General features: G+C 52.7%; 1 protein-coding gene across 4 annotated transcripts in view; it reads right to left on the reverse strand.

Moving 5' to 3' along the window:
* Positions 1-15,189, reverse strand: part of PLXNA4 (plexin A4) — a 435,362-nt gene extending 420,173 nt beyond the window's left edge. For 2 of the 4 annotated variants that reach the window (XM_056482452.1, XM_056482453.1), the window contains exon 1: positions 14,890-15,185. The gene's annotated coding sequence lies outside the window, so the exon portion shown is untranslated. Of the gene's footprint in view, positions 1-6,364; positions 6,537-14,889 lie in introns of those variants that run through there. The other 2 variants (XM_056482450.1, XM_056482451.1) reach the window with 2 other exon arrangements.
* Positions 15,190-19,688: the final 4,499 nt, after the last annotated feature.

Raw genomic sequence — 19,688 nt, forward strand, 5'->3', positions numbered from 1 at the left:
AGGAAGGGAGGAGGTGTCTGCCCCTGCTCCTCTGCTGCTAAAGCTTTCTGCAGTTTGTCCCTGTGCTCCCCCACGCCCACCAGCCTGGAGAGGAGACACTGCCAGCACGTCCTGCCCCGTGTGGGCAGCTGGCTGCTGCTGCAAACACACCTGCAGAAGGCAAAACCTCCACTTTTCCTGCCATGAATGTCTCCCCTGGTCCACCCAGACACAGGTGGAAGCTGCACTTGGTGGAGCTGACCCTTCCCCTGCCTGGTGCTATCAGCAGCTCCACAAATCACCCCAGAGCAGCCACAGGGAGGGTGATGCAATTGGTTTTTAGCTGTTTGCACAGCCTCATAATTGCAGATCCATCACCACAAAGCATTAGCTGTGTTGGGACAGGTGCTGCACAGAAATCCAGCAGCAGAAAGGGGCACATGAGCTGGGCAGGCTGCAAGGGACACTTTAGTTTGAGACCTGGGCTGTGCTACCCAGAAGAAAGTTATTTGTTTGCTAAGCCAGCTGCAAGCAAAACTCTAATTCAGTCCAGATCCAAACACCATCTGCTTTGTTCATCTCTGCTCACACAGGAAAAAGGCACCTGTGGCTGAGACAAGAGGTGTTTGTAATGTGCAAAGGTCAGCTCTGTGCATTAAATCCTGCTCAGAGGAAATGGAGGCCTTGATAACACAGCTTTTAATGCCTGAAGAAGCACTATTAAGCAAATACCCAGGTGCTAAAAGAGTAAAACTCACAAGAACTGTACCAATGTGCACCCCAGCCCCAAAGCCTCACCTGCCACTGCTTCACCTCTCCACTCTTCCCTCTTTCCAAAACAGAACCTGCTGCTCTCCTCCCTCTCAGCTGCACTTGGAATGCCACACAAGCCCCAAAAGTGTGAAAAGCTGTGCCCAAGCACCTTTACCCAGCTGCTGGGACAGGAGGCAGGAGCTCCTGGAGAGCATCACCTGTGCTCCACCTCACCTGCCCCAGGGGCAGGGCTGGAGGGCACACGGCCCTGTGCTGCTCCTGTGAGCCTGGGACATATTTTGGGGCTGGCTGCAGGTGGGTTTGAAGGACATGAGGTTTTTGCTGAGTTTTGCCCTTGACTCAAGAGTTAGAGCCTGTAATGTTTTAGCTTGGGCTAGAGGGACAATGCAGAGAGGAAGGGGGGTGGAAATGAAGTCTGGGTTCTTAGTGGTGGCAATAGGCTGAAAACAAGTGTTTTGTGCTGGGTGCTGTTGTGCTTTTTAGGACAGAGCTGGGGATTGCATCCAGGGGCCATTTCTGGGCTTATTTGGATTTTTACCTTAGTAAAGCAAAATATAGTAGTAAATAAAATATAAAAAAAATAAATAAATAAATAAATAAAAAAAAAGAGGGATTTTTGAAAATAAAAAGAGATAGGATAGCTTTAAATTGAAAGAGGGCAGGTTTAGGTTGGATATTTGGAAGAAATTCTTCCCTGTGAGGGTGGGGAGGCCGTGGCACAGGGTGCCCACAGAAGGTGTGGATTTTCCTGGATCCCTGGGAGTGTCCAAGGCCAAGTTGGATGGGCTTGGAGCACCCTGGGCTAATAGTAAAATTAGAATTTTAAGAACCCTTCTGCCCCAAACCATTCTGAGATGCTGTGGAAGAGCAGCAGCTCTCCCAGCCTGACCCTGGCCAGCTCAGTGTCACCAAACCCCTGCAGCCCAAAGCTGCCCTGTGCTGAGTCTGTGCAGTAAATAGGAAATCCCCAGCAGCTGCCTGCAGGAGGGAGCCCACAGCTCCCAGCTGTGCTCCTGCCAGAGATAAAACCACAGCAGCACAGGTGTAAAATCACCATCACAATCCAGTGGTTATTCATAACAAGATATTTCTCCTCTGGGGCCATCTGCATCCCACACACCCCCACAAATCTGGCACTTTCCTCTCCCAGTTACAACAATCAGGGCAGATAATTCTATTTTTTCTCTGCCTTCAAGAGCTCAACAGGCAGTTTCCTGCTCCTGACCATGCAGACAAACATTGTGCCAACCCCACGAACTCAGAACTGGGGTTTTCTTTCTACCAAGGTGCCAGAAATCATACAAATAAACTCTTCTTCTCTCCCTGGCTTTATATCTGCAGCTCCCACACATCACTACCAGCACAGCTTTAAAACAGACTGGCCCTACGTGGCTTGAATTTATTCTGGAGATTTATCTCTTCTTGCTGAAAGCTCTGTGTTTGCTTGATCTTCCTGCCTTCCAAGCCCTACAAGTGCCACATGTTGCACAGCTGGATTCCTGACAGAGAAAGAAAACAGGAGGGAAGAGAGAAGAGATATTTTATATATATGTATTTATATATATATATATATATATATATACATGAATGCAATGGCCAAGGTTTTCAAAAGTCACCTGTGAACTTCAGCAAAGTGCCTTCAAATATCTCCAAGGGACCTGAGCACAGGAGAGACAGAGCCCTTGAGCTTCCAAAAATCTGCTCTCCACAGGCAGAAGCAGAAGGAAAAGGAAATGGGGCTCCAAAGGACTTGCTGCTCTAAGGATGCTCAAGACCAGCTCTTGCAGGAAAGGATTTGCAGCAAAAGCTGTGCCAGGGAAGGCTGGAGATAAATCAGCCAGGAGGAGGAAGGACAGATCCATGTGGCACTGAGGGAAATGAGGAGAATTTTTAATTCTCATACTTGCTGGGGTCTGACTACTAAAATAATTATGTTTTCCCAGCTCCAGGAGAATTTGTTCACCCTCAGGTGTAACAGGGGAATATCCCTGGTGCCCCAAAAATGGGCAAGCAACATCCAGTGAGACAAGCCAAGGATAAAGCACAGAAAGCTGGGGGAAAAAAATCCTGTTCATCTTGAGCAGCATTTAAAAAAAAAAAAAAAATCCCAGCAAAGGAGAAAATGAGGAAAATGTTATTTCCTTTGAAATGGAGTATTGCACTCTATAACAGGAGGGGGAGTAGGGGGGAAATCAAACCCAAAGTGAAGCAGAGATTCAGTTCATAAACACAGAGAAGGTCAGCTTCCTCCTCACCAATAACTCTGTCCCAGAGGAGCCCAGCTGGCATTTGAGACAGGGCAGATATTTGATTCCTTCCTCTGTGTGGGGAGCCTGACACACACATCCTCCATCCCCATCCCAGCTCTGCCATCCTGCTCAGCAGCAGCAGGAACCAGTTTAAAACCTGCTCCTTGAGCTGAGGAAGGGTTGATTTTTATTTTTTTTTCCCCTGTGTTTGAGAAGAGGCAGTGGCTGTAAAACCTTCTGCCTGAGCCCAGCAACAGCCTTGGGAGAGGATAATTATGGGTGGCAAAAGAAGTCACCCACTGGCAGGGAGCAGTGGAGGAGAGACAGGCAAGCACAGCCCTGCACCTTTGTGATTATTATAAAATAAATCTGATTCTGTGCTCCTGGGGAGGGAGAAGCAAGGCAGGAGAGAAGAAAACGACCAAGGGAAACCAAGAGGCAAATCAGAGTGAAAAAGCCTCAAGCACCTCACTGTCATTTTCCATACCCTTGTGCAGGTATTGGAATTATCCTCCCACACACCAATAGCAGAAGGGATGGAGGCAGAGCCTGGGTGGCCAGCCAGGCTGTCAGTGGGGAAATGTGGCTCCAGGAGCCCTGAGCCTCACCCAGCAGCAGGCAGGCAGACAGCTGCACGTGTCCAGGGGCTGGGAGGCAGGAGAGCAGATTGCCCTGGAGCTCCAGTCTGCCTGGGATCTCCTCCAGGCTCGTGGCACCTCGTGCTGCCCCACTGAGTGCTCGTGGCCAGGCTGAGCCTCTGGGGAGGATGGGAACTGTGCAAAATTGTGCAAAAATTGTGCAAAATTGTGCAAAATTGTGCAAAATCCTCCCTTACCCCTGAGAGCCCCTCAGAGGCTCCTTTGTAGAACCTGGACAGCACCTTCTGACAAGGATTAGGGCAGCCAAGCTCGACTGGAGCACATTCCCAGACACAAAGCTTTGTCCAAAATTGCTCCATTTATTCCCAGTTCTATGGTGGAGGAAAACCTCAAAACCTCAAACTCTTTTTTTTTCCTCCCTCTCCTCCCTACAAGCTGGAAAACATCTCTTTGCCACCAGCATCTCATCAAAGGATGCTGGAGGAAAAAGGAAAACTGGTATTTTTTGCCTAAATCCCTCCTAACTCCAGCTATTGCAGCAAGGCTGCTCTTCCTTCTCCAAAAATCTGGACCTGCAAAACCTTTCCTGAACTGTGAGGGAAAATTGGCAGTAATCTGTGAAGAGTGCAGGGTGAACAGATTGGCATTTCCAAAGCATGTGTAGTTTGCATTTGTGTGTAGCAATGTGCATATAAATGTGTATTTTTATGTAGATGTATAAAACATACACACACACACACACATATACATCTATATTTATACATATATATGGATGCATGTAGTTGTATTTAGGGAAAAAGGCATCACAACTTCCAGCAAAAGATAATGAGAGAAACGTGCAGGCAGCATGATGCAACTCCAAACCCTGCAGGACAATCAAGACTTCTTCTCTGAAATGAATGCAGAAAAGGGCCCAAACAGCTGGGGAAGGGGTGATGCCTGTGAGAAACGGGCTTTTTTTGTGGCTCATGCATTGCAAAGCGTGTGTGTGATGAGTCAAAGTCTGAGGGCTGCCTTGTGTCAGCCATTGACTGTGCCAATGACAGCCTTTAATAACAGCACTTACAGACTGCAGCAAGGGGGGAGGAGGGAGAGCTTCCCTCCAGGCTGGTGCACAAAGCCTCCCAAAATGTGTCACAAGAGCCCGTTGATGGCTCCATAATTGCAGCCCACGCTGCAATGTGTTGTTGTAAGGGAGCACAGCCAGCAGAGCAGCTTTGGGTGGAACACGGCCAGGAGGACGTGGGGACACGCTGGGCTCACCCAGGGGCTCACCCCAACCACAGCTCCCTGTGCAGCAAGGCACCTCCAGTTTACACACCCAGTTTATACCGGGGAGCAACCAGGGGAGGAGAAATTCCATGCAGAATAGGTGAGATGGAGAAATACCTGCAGGAGACACCTGGGACATGCAAGTCCTGCTGCCCACCCTGGCTCTCCAGTGAAATAAATCCCTGCCAGGTCTGGGAAGCTCCTGGAAGGCTGGTGAGGATGCTAAAAATCCTCATCTTAGTCCAGATTTGGAAAGCTTCAGGAGTGCATGGTGTCCTGATTATTTACTTCTCCAAGCTGAGGAGAGACCTACTTCACACACCACCTCCTGGAGAGGTGGAAAAATCAGGCTTGTAAAATAAGAAGGAAATGGAAATCGACTTGATAGCTCCTTCCCCTTCCTAATGGGGAATACTTACCTAATTAGGCTTGTTTCCTCTCCTTGCTTTCTTAGAAATATTATGCAGAGAGAAATTTGTCCTAAAAGTTGGTGCTTTCATTCAGGGGCATCCCCTTGAGCTGTTTGCCTGGCTTAAGGCAGGCAAGGGCAGCAACTCCATCATGAAGGAGGAAAAAAAAATCCTCCTGAGTGGCTCTAAGGGGTGCTGGTTTAAGAACCCAGCTCCTGCCATGGCTCACCTGCCTCTCCTCCCTTCTCCATCCCACACCCAGGCAGAAGGTGCAGGTCACCTTGCCTGGCCCAGGTGAGCAGCTCCTGATCTCTGGGAGTGGCTTTGGAGACCAGGAAGGGAAAGCCAGAGGATGCAAAAGTGGCCAAAATGACTCAGTGGACTTTGGGAGACAAACCTGAGACTGGATGGTCTCAGGGCTGGTGGGAGGAGCTCCCAAATCAGCCCCAAATCCTTTCCACCACTCGGGTGACCTCTCCAAATCACATATCCAAGCAGCTGGTGCAGCTCAGAGTGGAGAGAAAAGGGGAGGCAGAAGCAAAACCCAAACCCACACACAAGGGGGACCCAGCCAGGACACAGCAAGCTCCCATTTCCCACAGGCAGCTCCCCTCCTTTCACTCTGGTGGCCTCCCCTCACCAGGAGAAGGGGTTGGCACACGTGCAGGAGCATCTCCCACCCCACAGGATGCTCCCAACCATCCCTACAACAGAGGCAGGCTGGATGTGACCCTGCACAAGGGGTTACAGGGGTCTCTGGCACAGTGAGGGGGCAGCACTCACCCCTAGGCTCCTACACTGGACCCCTTTATCCATTCCTCCATTGCCATCCCACACTTTCCAAGAAGGCCCCCATCCCCCTCAGCCCTGCTCCTGCACCCCAGGAATTTTTTCTCTTCCCTGCAGGGAGCAGAGCTTCCAAGAAGGAAAATGCAAAGCCCAAAGGGAATGACTTCAAGCAGTGAGACAGCTCTGCAAAGGAAGGTGTTTCATTCCTGCCTGAGGGGGTGCTTTAAAGAACCTCCTTGTGTTTCCTCAAAGGCTGCTGAAGGTGGAGACCTGGAGGAATTCAGGAACTCACCCTGCAAGCAGCAGCAGAGATTTCCAGCCTCGGGTCTCAGCATCCTGCACTGGTCCAGCCATTCCTGCATCCCACCCCCCAGGGGAGCACCTGCAGCACCTGTGCAGGGTGTGAGAGGAGGGGCTGAGCAGCTGCTCCAGCCAGCCCTGAAACTTCACCTCCCAGTTGTTAATCCAGCATCCAGAAAAGCTGTGTTGTTTTCCTTTTTCTTTCCTTTTCTCTTTTTTTTTTTCCCCACTAGGCAATTTCCAGGGAACAAGAAAGAACTGCACAGCTAATCCCTGCTGCAAGCCAAGCCAAGCCCTCCCCTGCCCCAGCCAGAGAGGAAAAGCAGCCCCACTATTCCCAGTGCCCCTGGACACCCCTCCCTCCATCCTCCCAGTGCCCCTGGACTCCCCTCCATCCTCCCAGTGCCCCTGGACACCCCTCCCTCCATCCTCCCAGTGTCCCTGAACACCCCTCCCTCCATCCTCCCAGTGCCCCTGGACTCCCCTCCATCCTCCCAGTGCCCCTGGACACCCCTCCATCCTCCAGTGCCCCTGGACATCCCTCCATCCTCCCAGTGCCCCTGGACATTCCTCAATCCTCTCGGTGCCCCCAGACATCCATCCATCCTCCCACAGTGTCCCTGGACATCCCTCCATCCTCCCAGTGCCCCTGCACATCCCTCCATCCTCCTGTCTCCCCCAAACCACCCCTCTGCAGCCACTGCAGCATCCTCAGGGCTGCCAGGGTCAGAAGGGCAGCAGGAGGGCAGGAGGGAGGTTTCCTTGCAGAGCCACCTCTGCAGCACTGCCAGCTTCCAGGGGAAGCTGTGAATCCAGTGGCTGCAGGCAGGAGACCTCCTGGCATCCCTCTTGCACCTCCTGAGCATCCCCAAAACCAACGGATGTGCTGGATAAACGGGGTGCAGGCAGGACCCCCTGCTCCTACCATTCCTGGGGAGCAAGACCCCCCCAAAGCAGGATCTATCCCACCTGTGGCAACTGGAAAGTGCTGGTGAGAGCAGGCAGAGTGATTCCCTGAGTGGGTTTTGCTCTGCTTGGCCTCCTGCAGCCCTGGAGGGGTGCCCAGCTGCAGGGGGGGCTCAGCAGAGCAGGACCCCAGGACAGGAGCATCAGAGGAGCTTCCCTGCACACACACAGAGGGCTGGGAGACAGGGAGGGGCTCCAGCAAAGCACAGGAGCAGCAGAGGCAGAGATAAGAGCAGGTATTCAGCCTACAAGGTGCTGTGAATGCAGCGTTTGTGCTGGATGAACAGACATTGTCACAGAGCTGGTGCCAACCCTCCGCCCCTAATGGTGACACCAGATTAGCAGTTTGGGAAGAAGTAAGCTCATTATGAGGAAGTGTTTCACTCAAATCCCCCTCCAAAGGAGGGATCTGAGGGAGGAAGGGACCTGTGGCTGGGGGGATTTGTTTAACCCAGCACAGCACGGTTCCCTGTCTCCAGATGGATAAACCCTGATTCCCAGGAAGATTCACCCCCCATCCCACAGGGACAAGGGTGGGCAGTATCCCACACCCAGCACTGGGGTCTTCTGGGCACAACCCTGCTTTTAGGGCATGAAAAGAAGCACCTTTCAATAATAAATAATAATGCTAAATATGTGTTTCTATAGCAACTCATCACCATAGCAGCTCGGCACAGGAGGAGGACTCAGAGCTCATCCTGCCGTCTTCAGGGTGAGGAGGCAGCTGCCCTCACAGAGGTGGCTTCACTGGTGGCACAGGTGGGACTGAAAGCAACAAGTCACCCTCCAGGGTGTCCCTGAGCACTGCCCTCCCTGGGGAAGCTGTCTGGATGATTTGGAGAAGAGCAGCCAGGGATCCAAGTGGTGATGGGGGATGAAGTCTCAAATGCACCAGGTATCGAGGTCATGGCAACCCCCCAAATCAGTCCTGGCATCCAAGGAGGGATGGGAGTATGAAGTCTCAAAAGTATCAGATGTCAAGGTCATGGCAATCCCCCAAATCATTCCTGGGATCCAGGGTGGCTGGAGGAAAGGAGGCTGTGGCAGGGACAGCCCCACTGTCCAGCCAGGAGGACACAGTGGGGGAGAGTGCAGAGGGGGAGGCACAATCACAGGGGGGTAACACCCAGAATGATCCATGCAAACACCCTCCAACACTTCCACATCTCAGGAGAGCAGCTTACAAAACTCCACATGCTGCTCTGCTCTTAGCAAGACCCAGAAATTTGCACCAAACCCCTGACAAATAGAAGGAGTTTCCCAAAACAGCCCAAAAACTCCTTTTTTCTAACACACATATGTCCTTCCTAATTTGGGTGTGGGGTTTTTCTTCCCTAGACTGTCCATTAAAGAAAAACCCAAGCCTTTGATTAGCTCCACCACTGGTGTGGCTGTATTCCCAGCTCACCTCTCCCTGGCAGGGCTGTGGGGGCAGAGCCTTTGCCTTGAATACAGAACCTCCTGTTCCTCAGCACCTCTGAAATCCCCTTCCCAGCCAGCAGAAGAAGGTGACACTGCCCAGGGGTGGGACAGTGCCCATTAGGGATTATTATCCATGGACATCATGCCTTTCTTCAGGCTGGTGAGTGAGTTCCCTGGTTTTACTCACTTTATGAAAAGTGAGTCATTTTTAAAGGTCATTGGAGAAAAACAAGCATTAGGTGGCAGCTGAAGGGACAGTCACTTCTAGGATACCTCCCCCACTTGATAGATGGGGAAACAAGAAGCCAAGGAACCCACTGAGGGCCGTGGGACAGCTCTGCATCAAACCCAAGTCTCTTTTTGGCAGCCCAGGATAAGTTTCCCTAAAGTAAAATGAAGCTGTGCAGCACACCAAGCACTTGCTATTCCATCAATAGGCAATTGTAACAGGATACACCTCCTTAGTCTCTAAATGAGTTTTCTTTCCAGCACTACATTATAGACAAATCCCCTGTCACAAAAAACAAATAAATCCCTTTTCACAATCAAACATGCTCTAACCAAGTCAAACAGGGCCACAGGCGTGCGGCGAATCCGCAAAGCTGCTCCCACTTCCCAGCGTGGCCACCCTCCCTCCAGCTGGGGACAGGGGTGGAAAGGAGAATATTTGAGAGGATAAACAAAGGGAGAGTTTCCCAGTTTAGCTGGGAATCAGTGCCTGGGCTCCTGTGTGTTCCTGCTCCACAGGGGCTGAGCTCTGCTGAACCCAGACCGACACAACAGCAGCCCCTGACTTACCAGTGCTTCACCCCAGCAAAGTAGTTTTAATTTAAACCTTGTCACTGCTGAGGATGAAGCCATCCAGGCTGTGATTTACTGCTAATTCATCCTCCTGATCCCTATGGCTCTAAACTCAAGTCACCAAACAACGCCCAGACACTCCCCGGTGAGGCTCGGCATGAATGAGCTGCTGGCGGCAAGTGCCAGTTCCTCATTCAGAAAAAACAGCAAATATAGAAATATCAACCATCTACAGACAGTCACCAGTCCAGCACCACCTCACTATCACCCAGGAAAACACTGCTGGGAATAAAACACCTTCACCAGCCTCACCTTTCCTCCCTCATGGAGAGTTTTAAGCTCCAGGAGAAATAACAGGGAAGTTGTGGAGTCTCATTGCACATTTACATTTGGCTGTGAGGGTTCACCCTGGATCAAGATTTATCCCTCTGGCCCCTGCAGGAGAGCAGAGAAGGGGAAACCTGTGGGTATGGATCATGCAAATGCCTGTAAGGGGAAGCTAACCTGTATTATCAGCATTAGAGCCACTCACTTGTCCTGGCAAATTCAAGTGCCAGTCAAATCCCATAAACTTATTGCCAATGGCTGGGTGGGAAAGCCCTGAGAGATCAGGGTGTGGATAATGTGGAAGGAAATTCAGAGACCAGGCATGAAAAGCAGGATAATCAGAGGTGCAACATCTCTCTTTTGGGTAACAAGTGCAAATCCAGCCAGGCTCAGCAGCACTTTTTATTTATCCCTATGCAAAAGAAGCCTGGGAATCTCAGTCACTTGACTTTTGGGTCTGGATTTCTGTTTCACTGCATGAAGCATTTAAAAAACCACTTTTTTAAAAGGGGGGAAATTCTCTCAGAGGCAAAGCCTGGAGTAAAAGCAAGTCACAGAGTCTGCAAATGAACTCGCTCACTCTAGTAATTCCTGTCCAGGAACCTGCTGAGAGGCAGCAAAGTGAGTGGGATGGGGGTTTGAACCCAGCCACTGCTCTCCCTCAGGCTCTGAGAAGTTGGTGTCTTCTCCAAACATTAGTATTTGAGGTAGGAACAGCTGGGAACATCACATTTCAGTAAAAAGTTGGCTTCCCACATGGCTCCAGGGATCACCTTGGAAGGAGCATGTTCCTGGCAGTGTTCACATCAGCTGGGCTGAAGGGCTACAGGTGTCTAAAATGAAGAGATCATTGGGTTTTCAAACCAAAGGTTGCCTGTTCAAGTCCTTCAGAGCTTCTCTAAGGGCTCACAGAGGGGTTTTGACCAAGGAAAGGGTTCAGCCCTGGTGCCTGGGGACACAGAGTTGGCACCTCTTACCTGGGTGGCTGCTCACCCCCTTACAACGTGCAGCCACTTAAGGATGAGTCAAACTTACAGAGCTCATTCACCAACAAAAAACCCCAGAGTGTTCTTTGGGATGAGTCAAAAAAACCCCAAGGGAGAATGTCAGATACAGAAAATCACCACCCAGGCTGAGGGATCTCAGCACGTCATTTCTGCAGTGATGTCTCCATTCCCAAAGGTGATTAAAAACATTTTTTTAGCAGCAAATTTTAAAGGCACTGGGACTGAGGTCCATGAAAGCACAGCTGCTCCCAGGCCAATTCTCTAACCCAAAATGTTTGGTTGTCTCTGCCCGTGGCAAGGCATTGGAACTAGATGGCCTTTAAGGTCCCTTCCAACCCAAACTGTTCTGTAATTCCATGATTCTATGATATTTCCTCATTTCAAAGCACCCATTTGCCATTTTAACTGGGAAAAATTCAATCCTGAAAACATCCTGTTCTGTCCAAGGGCTGCTCCTGGCTGCTGAAGCCCAGGCTGGAGGGCAGGGCACCACTCCCTCTCTCATCACTAAGTCCCACTTAGGGCTCAGTTCGTGTTTCAGGCTGGTGAGTGAGAATTCCTCATCAATAAATGTGGACTGAGCTTTTTGCCTCTCTGTGCCTCAGTTTCCCAGTCCACACCATGGGAATTGAGTAAATGGTTATATTTTAAAACCCCGTGCCTCAGTTTCCCAATCCACACCACAGGAATGGAGCACATAGTTATGTTCTAAAACCATTCAGAGCCTGAGTGAAAAACATGTGGGCAGCACTACGTAATTTTTTTTTTTCTTCTTTTTTTTCCTTTTTGTCACAGGCTCCTTGAGAGCTCAAAGCTGAGGGATATAAAGCACTTTTCAGAGCAGACAGTCACGCAGGGAAGCACGCTGATGCCCTGCAGAAAGGCAGTGGGCTGCCCAGACTCTCTGCACAGACGGGAAGTCTCGTTGCCTTGGGCGCCTGGAGAGCTGCTGTCCCTTCCCTGAGTCTTGCAAGCCAAAAGGAAGGAGTAAGAAAGAGCCCTCTGAAGCTTTTCAGAGAGCCAGAAAGGTTTCCCAGATGCTTTTTGTTAGAGCATCACCAGTTTGAGTTTTACTAGGAGGAACAGCCACAGCCCAAAACTCATCCCGGCGTGGGGAGGGGGATTTGTGGGCAGGACATGAGACTTTGGAGACTCAGCTATGTGGGACCCCACTTAGAGGGGTTATAAAAGATAAATATATCAAAAGGAGCCAAGTGATTCCCAGGACACCACGCCATCCTTGCTCCAGCACCCATGTGGGCAGCGCCAAGCCCCAAACTCCGGCACTGCTCGCTCCAAAACTCAGCAGCCCCACCTCTGACACCCTCCCCAGGTCAGATCCCAGAGTGGAGCACAAGCCACAGCATCCTTTATCAGGGTTCCCTTCCAAGCAAGAACCTGATTCCCATACGGCGTTAACCCTCAGCACACCCCGAGCATCGGGAGACCTTGCCAGGCTCTTCCCACCGATCCAACCCCGGCAGGGCGAGAGGGAGCTCGGTTTTACCGCAGCCGAGGCGCCGAGGGCATCGGGAGGCAGAGACAAAGCGAGTCAGTAAAAGGGAAAAGACGCAGCACAAAAGGGGCGCCGGCATCTCTCCTCCCCCTCCTCAGGCTGCGAAAGTAGAGGAATTGATATGAAAGCGGCTCCGGCAGCGCAGAGCCCCCCGGGATGGGCTGAGAGCCGGCTCCTGCCTCCCCGGCAGCTCAGCATCTCTCCTGCTCTGCTCAGCCCTTCGCTTCGCCTCATCCACAGCCCGCCGAGCTGCAGGGAGGGATGCTGGCAGGCGAACCCGTGAGGAAAAGCTCCAATGTTCCCTCTCCCTGCGGAGAAGTTCAGCATCTCCCTTTGGGTTCGCAGCATCCCTGCCCAGCCGGGCTGCGCGCTGAGCGCATCTCACGCCAGCCCGCGGCGCCTGCAAGGCACTTAGCATCATCAAGCGAATGCTTCCCTACAGCACCGTGACTGATCATCAGCCCGGGCTCTAAAACACCCGCCTCGGACATAAACAACGCTGAGACCGTGCGGCTGTCATTCATTTCGCACGGTATCGATACCGCACGTTCAGGATGGGACAGAGAGAAAAAGCCTTGGGCTGGTCCTTTCGGGAAGGAGACACCCCCACGGAGGGTGGGTCTGGGCAGAGGAGGGAAGAAAAGCCCAGGTTTTCGTGCCGGGGCTGGGGTTGCGTGTTCCAACCTGGCAGACACACATCTGTTGCACCGCTTGAAGCCCGGCTCTAGCGAAGGATCCCACACACAAAAACAAACAAACACACAAACAAACACGCACGCACTTCCCCCGGCAAAGAAACCACAGGCAAAACGCTGCTCGCATCGCCTGCCCCTCCAGCCAGAGGCTTAGGCTGGGGAGGAATCACCTAATCCCACACTGCGAGGCACACGTCGGAATTAAAATCAGAGATTTTTTGCCCCCCCGTGTCCCGCTGCTCCTGCCCGCTCTCGGGTTTCTATAAACAAAACCCGGGTGAAACACAGGGCAGGTAAAGAAAATAAGTTAGCACGCTTTCCGCCTTCCAAAATATTTGTGCAGGACTGGTGCACGCTCAAGATAAGTCCCCAGAAGGCTGTGAGCAGTCGCATCGGCTGTAAAAATCCCCGGGCATCATCATTGTTCCCGCGGAACGAGAGCATCCCCCGGCAGTTTCGGGGTCCCGGTCCAAACCTCCCCCCTGCATCACTCACCCCCAGGACTTGGGGAGCGTCAGATATCGGGATTTTGGACGCTTTTCCCAAAACCTCTCGTCCCAAGCATCGCCTCCCGGCAGCGGAGGGAAGCGATGGACAATCAGGTGCGCCTCCAGCACGGCTGCCCGGCTGGGTGTGGAAGTTTTTTTGGGAGAACGCGTTCCACCCGGTCCTCCCCACCAGGGCGAGCCGTGCGGGTCCTACCCCCGCATCCAGCACCACGAACGCCGCATCCCTTCCCGGCACCGGGAGCAGATGGAGCCCCGGGAGGAGGAGGATTTCCTCCGGGCTGGGGATGGAGCAGCCACATGCAGCCGCTACAAACCCAAACAGCCCTGCTGGGGCTGAGCAAGCGGGTTTGTTTATCTGGGAGCAACTCAGCTGCTGCCGGAGTATTAGATTTCCACCAAAACAACGCGCGGCTCGGTGTTTAGATCACTTCTCCCGGCGTACATAATTTAAGGGCATATGTCTGATAAACGCAGAGCATCAATACGCAGGTTTCGGTTGCAGCACACACACACATGCACCGAGGGAAAGGAGGGAGGTTTAGCAGCGCTGACTCCGCAGCCGGGATTTGGGCAGGAAAACTCTCCAGCACCTTGCAGGAAGGGAAGAAACGGGGGTCTGCCCTTCTCTCCTAGGTGTTCACCCCATCCATCGGGCACCCGGGAGGTGTTATCCTCTCCGGGAATAGGGCTCTGCCTCCAGCCCCGTCCAGCTGCAGCCTCACCGGGAGCAGGAAAAGTTTGCAAATGCCTCCAGCCCCTCGGGCGAGGAGAGCTCTGGAGCATCCACGGGGGAAAGTACCCCCCGAGGGGAGGAAAATCCGCAGCCGGGGGATGGCGAGGGTGGCGAGGGACGGGCTGCGCGGCTGGAGCCGCTACCTCCGGGGAGAAAAGTTGAGCCTTGTGCATGGGGAAAAAGCCATCGGGGACCCGGGAAAGGGGGACACGGGGCACGGCGCTGGGGATGTGGAGAAGGGGGGCTCCCCGCTGCGCTCCCCCCGCCCAGCATCCTCCCAATTCGGGCCGGGAGGGGCGGAGGGGCCGTGCCCGAACCCCCCGGCTCAGCCCGCTGTCCGCGGGGGTCCCTGCCCTCCATCCCATTCCCAGGACCCAGGGGTGGGGAGCAGCGGTGGGGGCACCTCCCAGAGCCCCCCCTTCCACTGCCGCCAGGTGTGGAGGGCAGGTACCGCTGCAGCCCCCCGGCCCTCCCGGGGCATCCTCCGGGGCATCATCCTCCCTCAGCCCCCGCTGCCCGGGCGGGGCGGGGGGCTCCTTACCTGGGAATGCTCCTCGCTTGCTTTGGGTGGGTTTTGGTGTATATATATATAAATATATATATATATATATATATATATAAAATTTTTCTCTCCTCTCCTTTCCCCCCACTTCAGTCTTCAGAGCAGGCGCCGCATTGACACTGCAGATGGTCTCTGTGTGTGTGTGTGCGCGTGTGTCTCTCTCCAATCCCAAATACTCCACGGAGGCGGAACACGGAGCCCCTCTCTCTGCACTGGGCAAACCGTGTCTGGCTCGCCCAGAGCCGGAGTGGGGGGGGGGAATTGGGGGGGGGGGGGAAACGCAGCTCCAGTTTTCACTCCCCCCCCAAATCACCCCTCCCCTCCCTCCCCCAGCCCTTCCCCCCCCCCTCCCGCCTCTAAATCAGCCAGGAGTGGGGGGAGCCGGGCAGCGGAGCTGCAGGCAGGGATGCAGGCAGGGGATGCAGGCAGGGATGCGCTACGGGGCCATGCCCGGCTCCGCGGCTCCCGCCCGCCGGGGAGGGCTCGCACTGCGGCTGTCTCGCCAGCCAGCCCTTCCTCCCCAGCCCTCCTCTCCAATGGTGGCTGCCGAGCCGGCTTGGACACCCAGGCTCTTTTGCAAACACAGGCACACGCGCAGGCACACACCCCTTTCCGAAAAAAAAAAAAAAAAAAAAAAAAAATTAAAAAAATAAAATAGCCGGAGAGGTGTAGAAGTGCTGTGGCAACAGCAGCCCAACGCACCGGGGGAGGGATAATAAAAAATAATAAATAAAATTAAAATCGCTTTCTATCCTTTTTCTCTTTCTTTCCTATTTTTTTTTTTTTTTTTTTAGCTTTGCAGAGTGGCCGGTTGCTCCTCCTTTCTCCAGCCCACCCACCTCTGGGAGAGGGGAGAAGGCGGAGGTTGGTCTCTGGAGGGGTCCCCCAAGGCGCTTTTCGTCGTCCTAAAGTTTTCAGGGGCTGGGGAAAGGGCTGGGGACGGGGAGGGGAGCGGGGCCGCCTCCCGGGGCTGCCAGCGCCGCTCTGCCACGGCTGCAACTCCGGCTGCAGGATTCCTCCTCCTCCGGTGCCTTCCCTCGCTCCTACTCACTACTGACACCTAGGATCTCCAGCCTGATTGGGCTAATTGGGAAACGTCTCTGCCCGAAAAAAAAAAAAAAAAAAAAAAAAAAATGGAATAAAACCCAAAACCCACTCACGGAATCAACCGCATCTCGCTGCCTGCCCCCATCTGCTCCGCAGCAAAGCCATTCCCGGCTTTGGCTGGCATCTCCCTTCCCTTTTCCCTGCCCTCCCTTCCCTCTCCAGGCTGTGCCCCGCTGCTCTCCTCCGCCTCGGAGCCAGCCAGGAGGGGAGCGGATCAGAGGGGCGTGGGGAGGCTCCGGGAAGATCAATCTCTCCGCTCGGGCGAGCAGTAATCCCGGAGAGATGCTGCAAGCTGCGCCCCTGGCCCGGGCTCCCTTCAATTCCCGGCAGCCGCAGGAATAAGGTGATTTTTGAGAAGCTGTCGGTGCTTCCTGCCCAGTTTGGTGTCCCCAAGGCTGGCCAGGATGCCCCAGGGAGCAGATCCCACCCCTAAAGTTCATTCCCTATGTGAAACCCGAACTCCTGCCTGCAGGTGATGCCAGAGCCAGCCCCGGAGCAGGAGAGATGCTCTCAGGGTGCTGATAGCAACAGGGCTGCTCCCCAGGGAGCCCCAAATCCCCAGGATGGGCACCTCACAAAGAGGAGAAGCAGCTGGGGGAGAGCTCCTCTGCTTCCAGGGGTGCTGGCCGTGCTCACAACGGGGAAAATCTCTGCAAGTGACCCTGCAGAGGCAAGGGCACCCAGCAGGGATGCAGGGGGTGGCTGGGAAAGGGGGTCCCAGCACCCGCAGCGATCCATACCCCAGATCAGAGGCAGGAATTGCCTCTCCAGGGGTTGTGCAGCCCCAAACACAGCAGGACTCCCCCCCCCACTCCCCACATCCTCCACCATTGACAGAAAATCAGGCTTAATCCGAGCTTTGTATTTTTAATTATCTTAAATTTATGCCACAAAGCATGGGGGCCAGGGGCTGTCTATTTGCATCCTCTGAGATATTTATTTGGAAACAATATCATGTTTTCCTTAAAACAAGTTTTATCTCCCCGGCACGTGCCTGTGTGTGTTTTGCCTGAGCTCCAGTTTACATTTCCTGATGGATGGATGGGGATTCAGAGCCCTTTTTTTTTTTTTTTTTTTTTTTTTTTTCTTAAGGTGGTGCATAAAATGTATTTATTATTCTTTATCTCCTACCTCTTGCAAGGAGTCATTTGTTTTCATTCAGAGAAATGAATACAGTGTGAAGCCTGGAGAGTAATAACACAGTGAAATGACAACGGAGGAGCCAGACAGGAATCTGAGAGATACAATGGCAGGTTAGTAACCTCTAAAGATCACTGCTGCTCTGAGTGCTACAGTCTTATTGAGTGTCCAGTCTCCATTTAATAAAAAACATATAAAAATCTTGAGGAAATTCAGCCTTGTATTTAAAACCTGTCCCACTAAACAGGGATAATCTGGATGTGCCCAGATTACTTCCCTGCTATCTGCTGTGGTGGGGAGGAAGAAATTAATACCAGATCTCTCTGCTTCTTAAGACAATGGCACGAGTCAAAACATCCCTGTGCTCTTTGGGTTCATGGAGGAGTGAGTGACAAATGAGACTTTATTTATCGGCCTTTCATGGACTGGGCAGCGGGGGCGGGAAAGGGTTAGGGCTGGAGAGCCCAAATGACCTCTCCTGACCTGGGAATTTCTGCACTAAAAGGGCCCAAGGACACGCAGAGTTCAGGCTCATCCTGCTGTCATCCAGTGGATATTTTTCCCCCCAAAGTCACAGCAGAGAGCACAGAGTGCTGGGCACCCCCTGCTCTGCTCCAGGGGGAAAACCAAGCAGCACCAGAGCTGCCTCAGCATCACCTGGGATGAGGCAAAATCCTGTTGTCTCCACCCAAACAACCTCACACAGACCATTTCCCTCCCACTTCCCTAAAAAATCCCCCATTGTCCCAAAGTCCTGGGTGCCAGCAGCCTCCCTGAATCCCTCCCTTCCATTTCTAGCCCTGTTACCTGAGCCACACGCAGTGGCACACAGGAGCCACTTCCATCAACACCCAAAGAGCAGAAAACACCTCTTTTTGCCAGGACATCCACCTGTACACTTCAAAACTCCAACAACAAAGAGGACGAGCCAATTAGAAGAAAGACCCAAAAAAAAAAAAAAAAAAAAAAAAAAAAAAAAAAAAAAAGAGAGAGAGAGAAAGAGACTGAAAATCCGAGTTAGACTGTGCGGGGATTATTTTTCTATTATCCTTTTCCCACGCCATTTTACAAGTTTGTTAAAGCAGCAGCGGTGTTTAAGTCGCTGGCTGTTTCACTCCGGGCTGAAGCCGGCGCAGCATCGCTCAAACCCAACATCGCAGCGCCACCTGCAGCGGCCGCGCTTGGTGGCAGCGGCAAAACCCCTCAAACCGGCACAATCCCTAAAAAAAACAGCCCGGGGAGAGGGCTGCTCACTCAAAATCTTGTTCTTCTGCATTTCTTTTTCACCCCCTTCTGCTCTCAAGTCTTTCAGGTGTTAACAACTCGCCCCTTTTTGGTGATGCTGGGAGGAAATTGGCCTCTCCTGGGTGGCTGTCACCATCCCTGCTGCTGACAAAGGATGTCTTTATCGAGCCTGTGGAGGGTGGAAAATTCAGTGTGAGCTGGTTTAAAGCTGGGCCAGGGCTCAGTGTTGTCACTGTGACACCCCAGGAGGGACAGAGTGAGCTCTGCCCCTAAGGACAGGTCTTGATCTGGCTTCAGGGGTGACACACTCCCAGATTTTGGCAGTGCTGCCAGCTTCAGGAAGGGTTGTGCTGATAGAAAATGAGATAAGAGTGCTACCCCAAAAAAATGTAAGAGAAGTCTGAAGGGAAGAGCAGGATTGTGTCACTTGGCCACCTTGCCTGCCCCTTCTTTTGTAGCATCTCTGCAAAAAATTTTGGGTGCTGGGTGGAGAAAAAGCTCTTGGGAGGGCCCATCTCAGCCCCACTCTGTTTGTGCTTTGTCCAGCATTTCCTTGGAGCCTTGGGGGTTTGCACACAGGATTTCTGAGGAGCCCAAGGTGTCCTGGCATGGAGCAGACGGTGCCACCTGCCCTTTCTCCTGTGTCACTGATGTGCTGCACAGCCTCTGGCAGCTCCCTTAACTCCCCTGCCAGTCTTTGCAGGGGTATTTTTGGGCAGATTTTTTTAGTAGGGCATTTATTAAATAACATTTTATCAGTTATCCAGCATCTCCCCCTTCCCAGCCCTTTAGCAGGCACAATGAACTGTCAAACAGAGGCAAGGTTTTCTTTTTTTTTTTTTGGCCACTTGTTTGGAAGTTTTTTGAGGGAAGCAAAATCTCCTTTTATGCTGTCCCAGGGTCAAATCCAGCAACTCACAGGAGGCACAGACCTGCAGGCTCTGACTGTCCCCTCTCTCTCCAGAGCTCCTTCCCACCAGTGTGTGCTCCAGTCCATGTCAGCATCTGGATTCAGACACCAGCTCACCAACTTCTCAAGATTTCCAGAGGTTCCCAGCCTAAGTTCCCCCTCTGTGCTGCAACTTCATTGCCATTTTCTCCCTTCCCATTCCCTCTTCTCTGTCCCCCTGCCCCAACTCAAATCTCCCCAGCCAAGTTCCACTTCCACAGAGGAGATCCTTCCCAGCAGACCCAGGGATGAGAGAGATGCTCATTCCCCATCCCCACCCACCCAGAGGGGATTTATGATGCACTCAGGCATCATCTGCACATCTTCCCACCCATCC

The sequence above is a fragment of the Oenanthe melanoleuca genome, chromosome 1A (assembly GCF_029582105.1).
Source record: "Oenanthe melanoleuca isolate GR-GAL-2019-014 chromosome 1A, OMel1.0, whole genome shotgun sequence".
In the NCBI taxonomy this organism is placed as follows: domain Eukaryota; kingdom Metazoa; phylum Chordata; class Aves; order Passeriformes; family Muscicapidae; genus Oenanthe; species Oenanthe melanoleuca.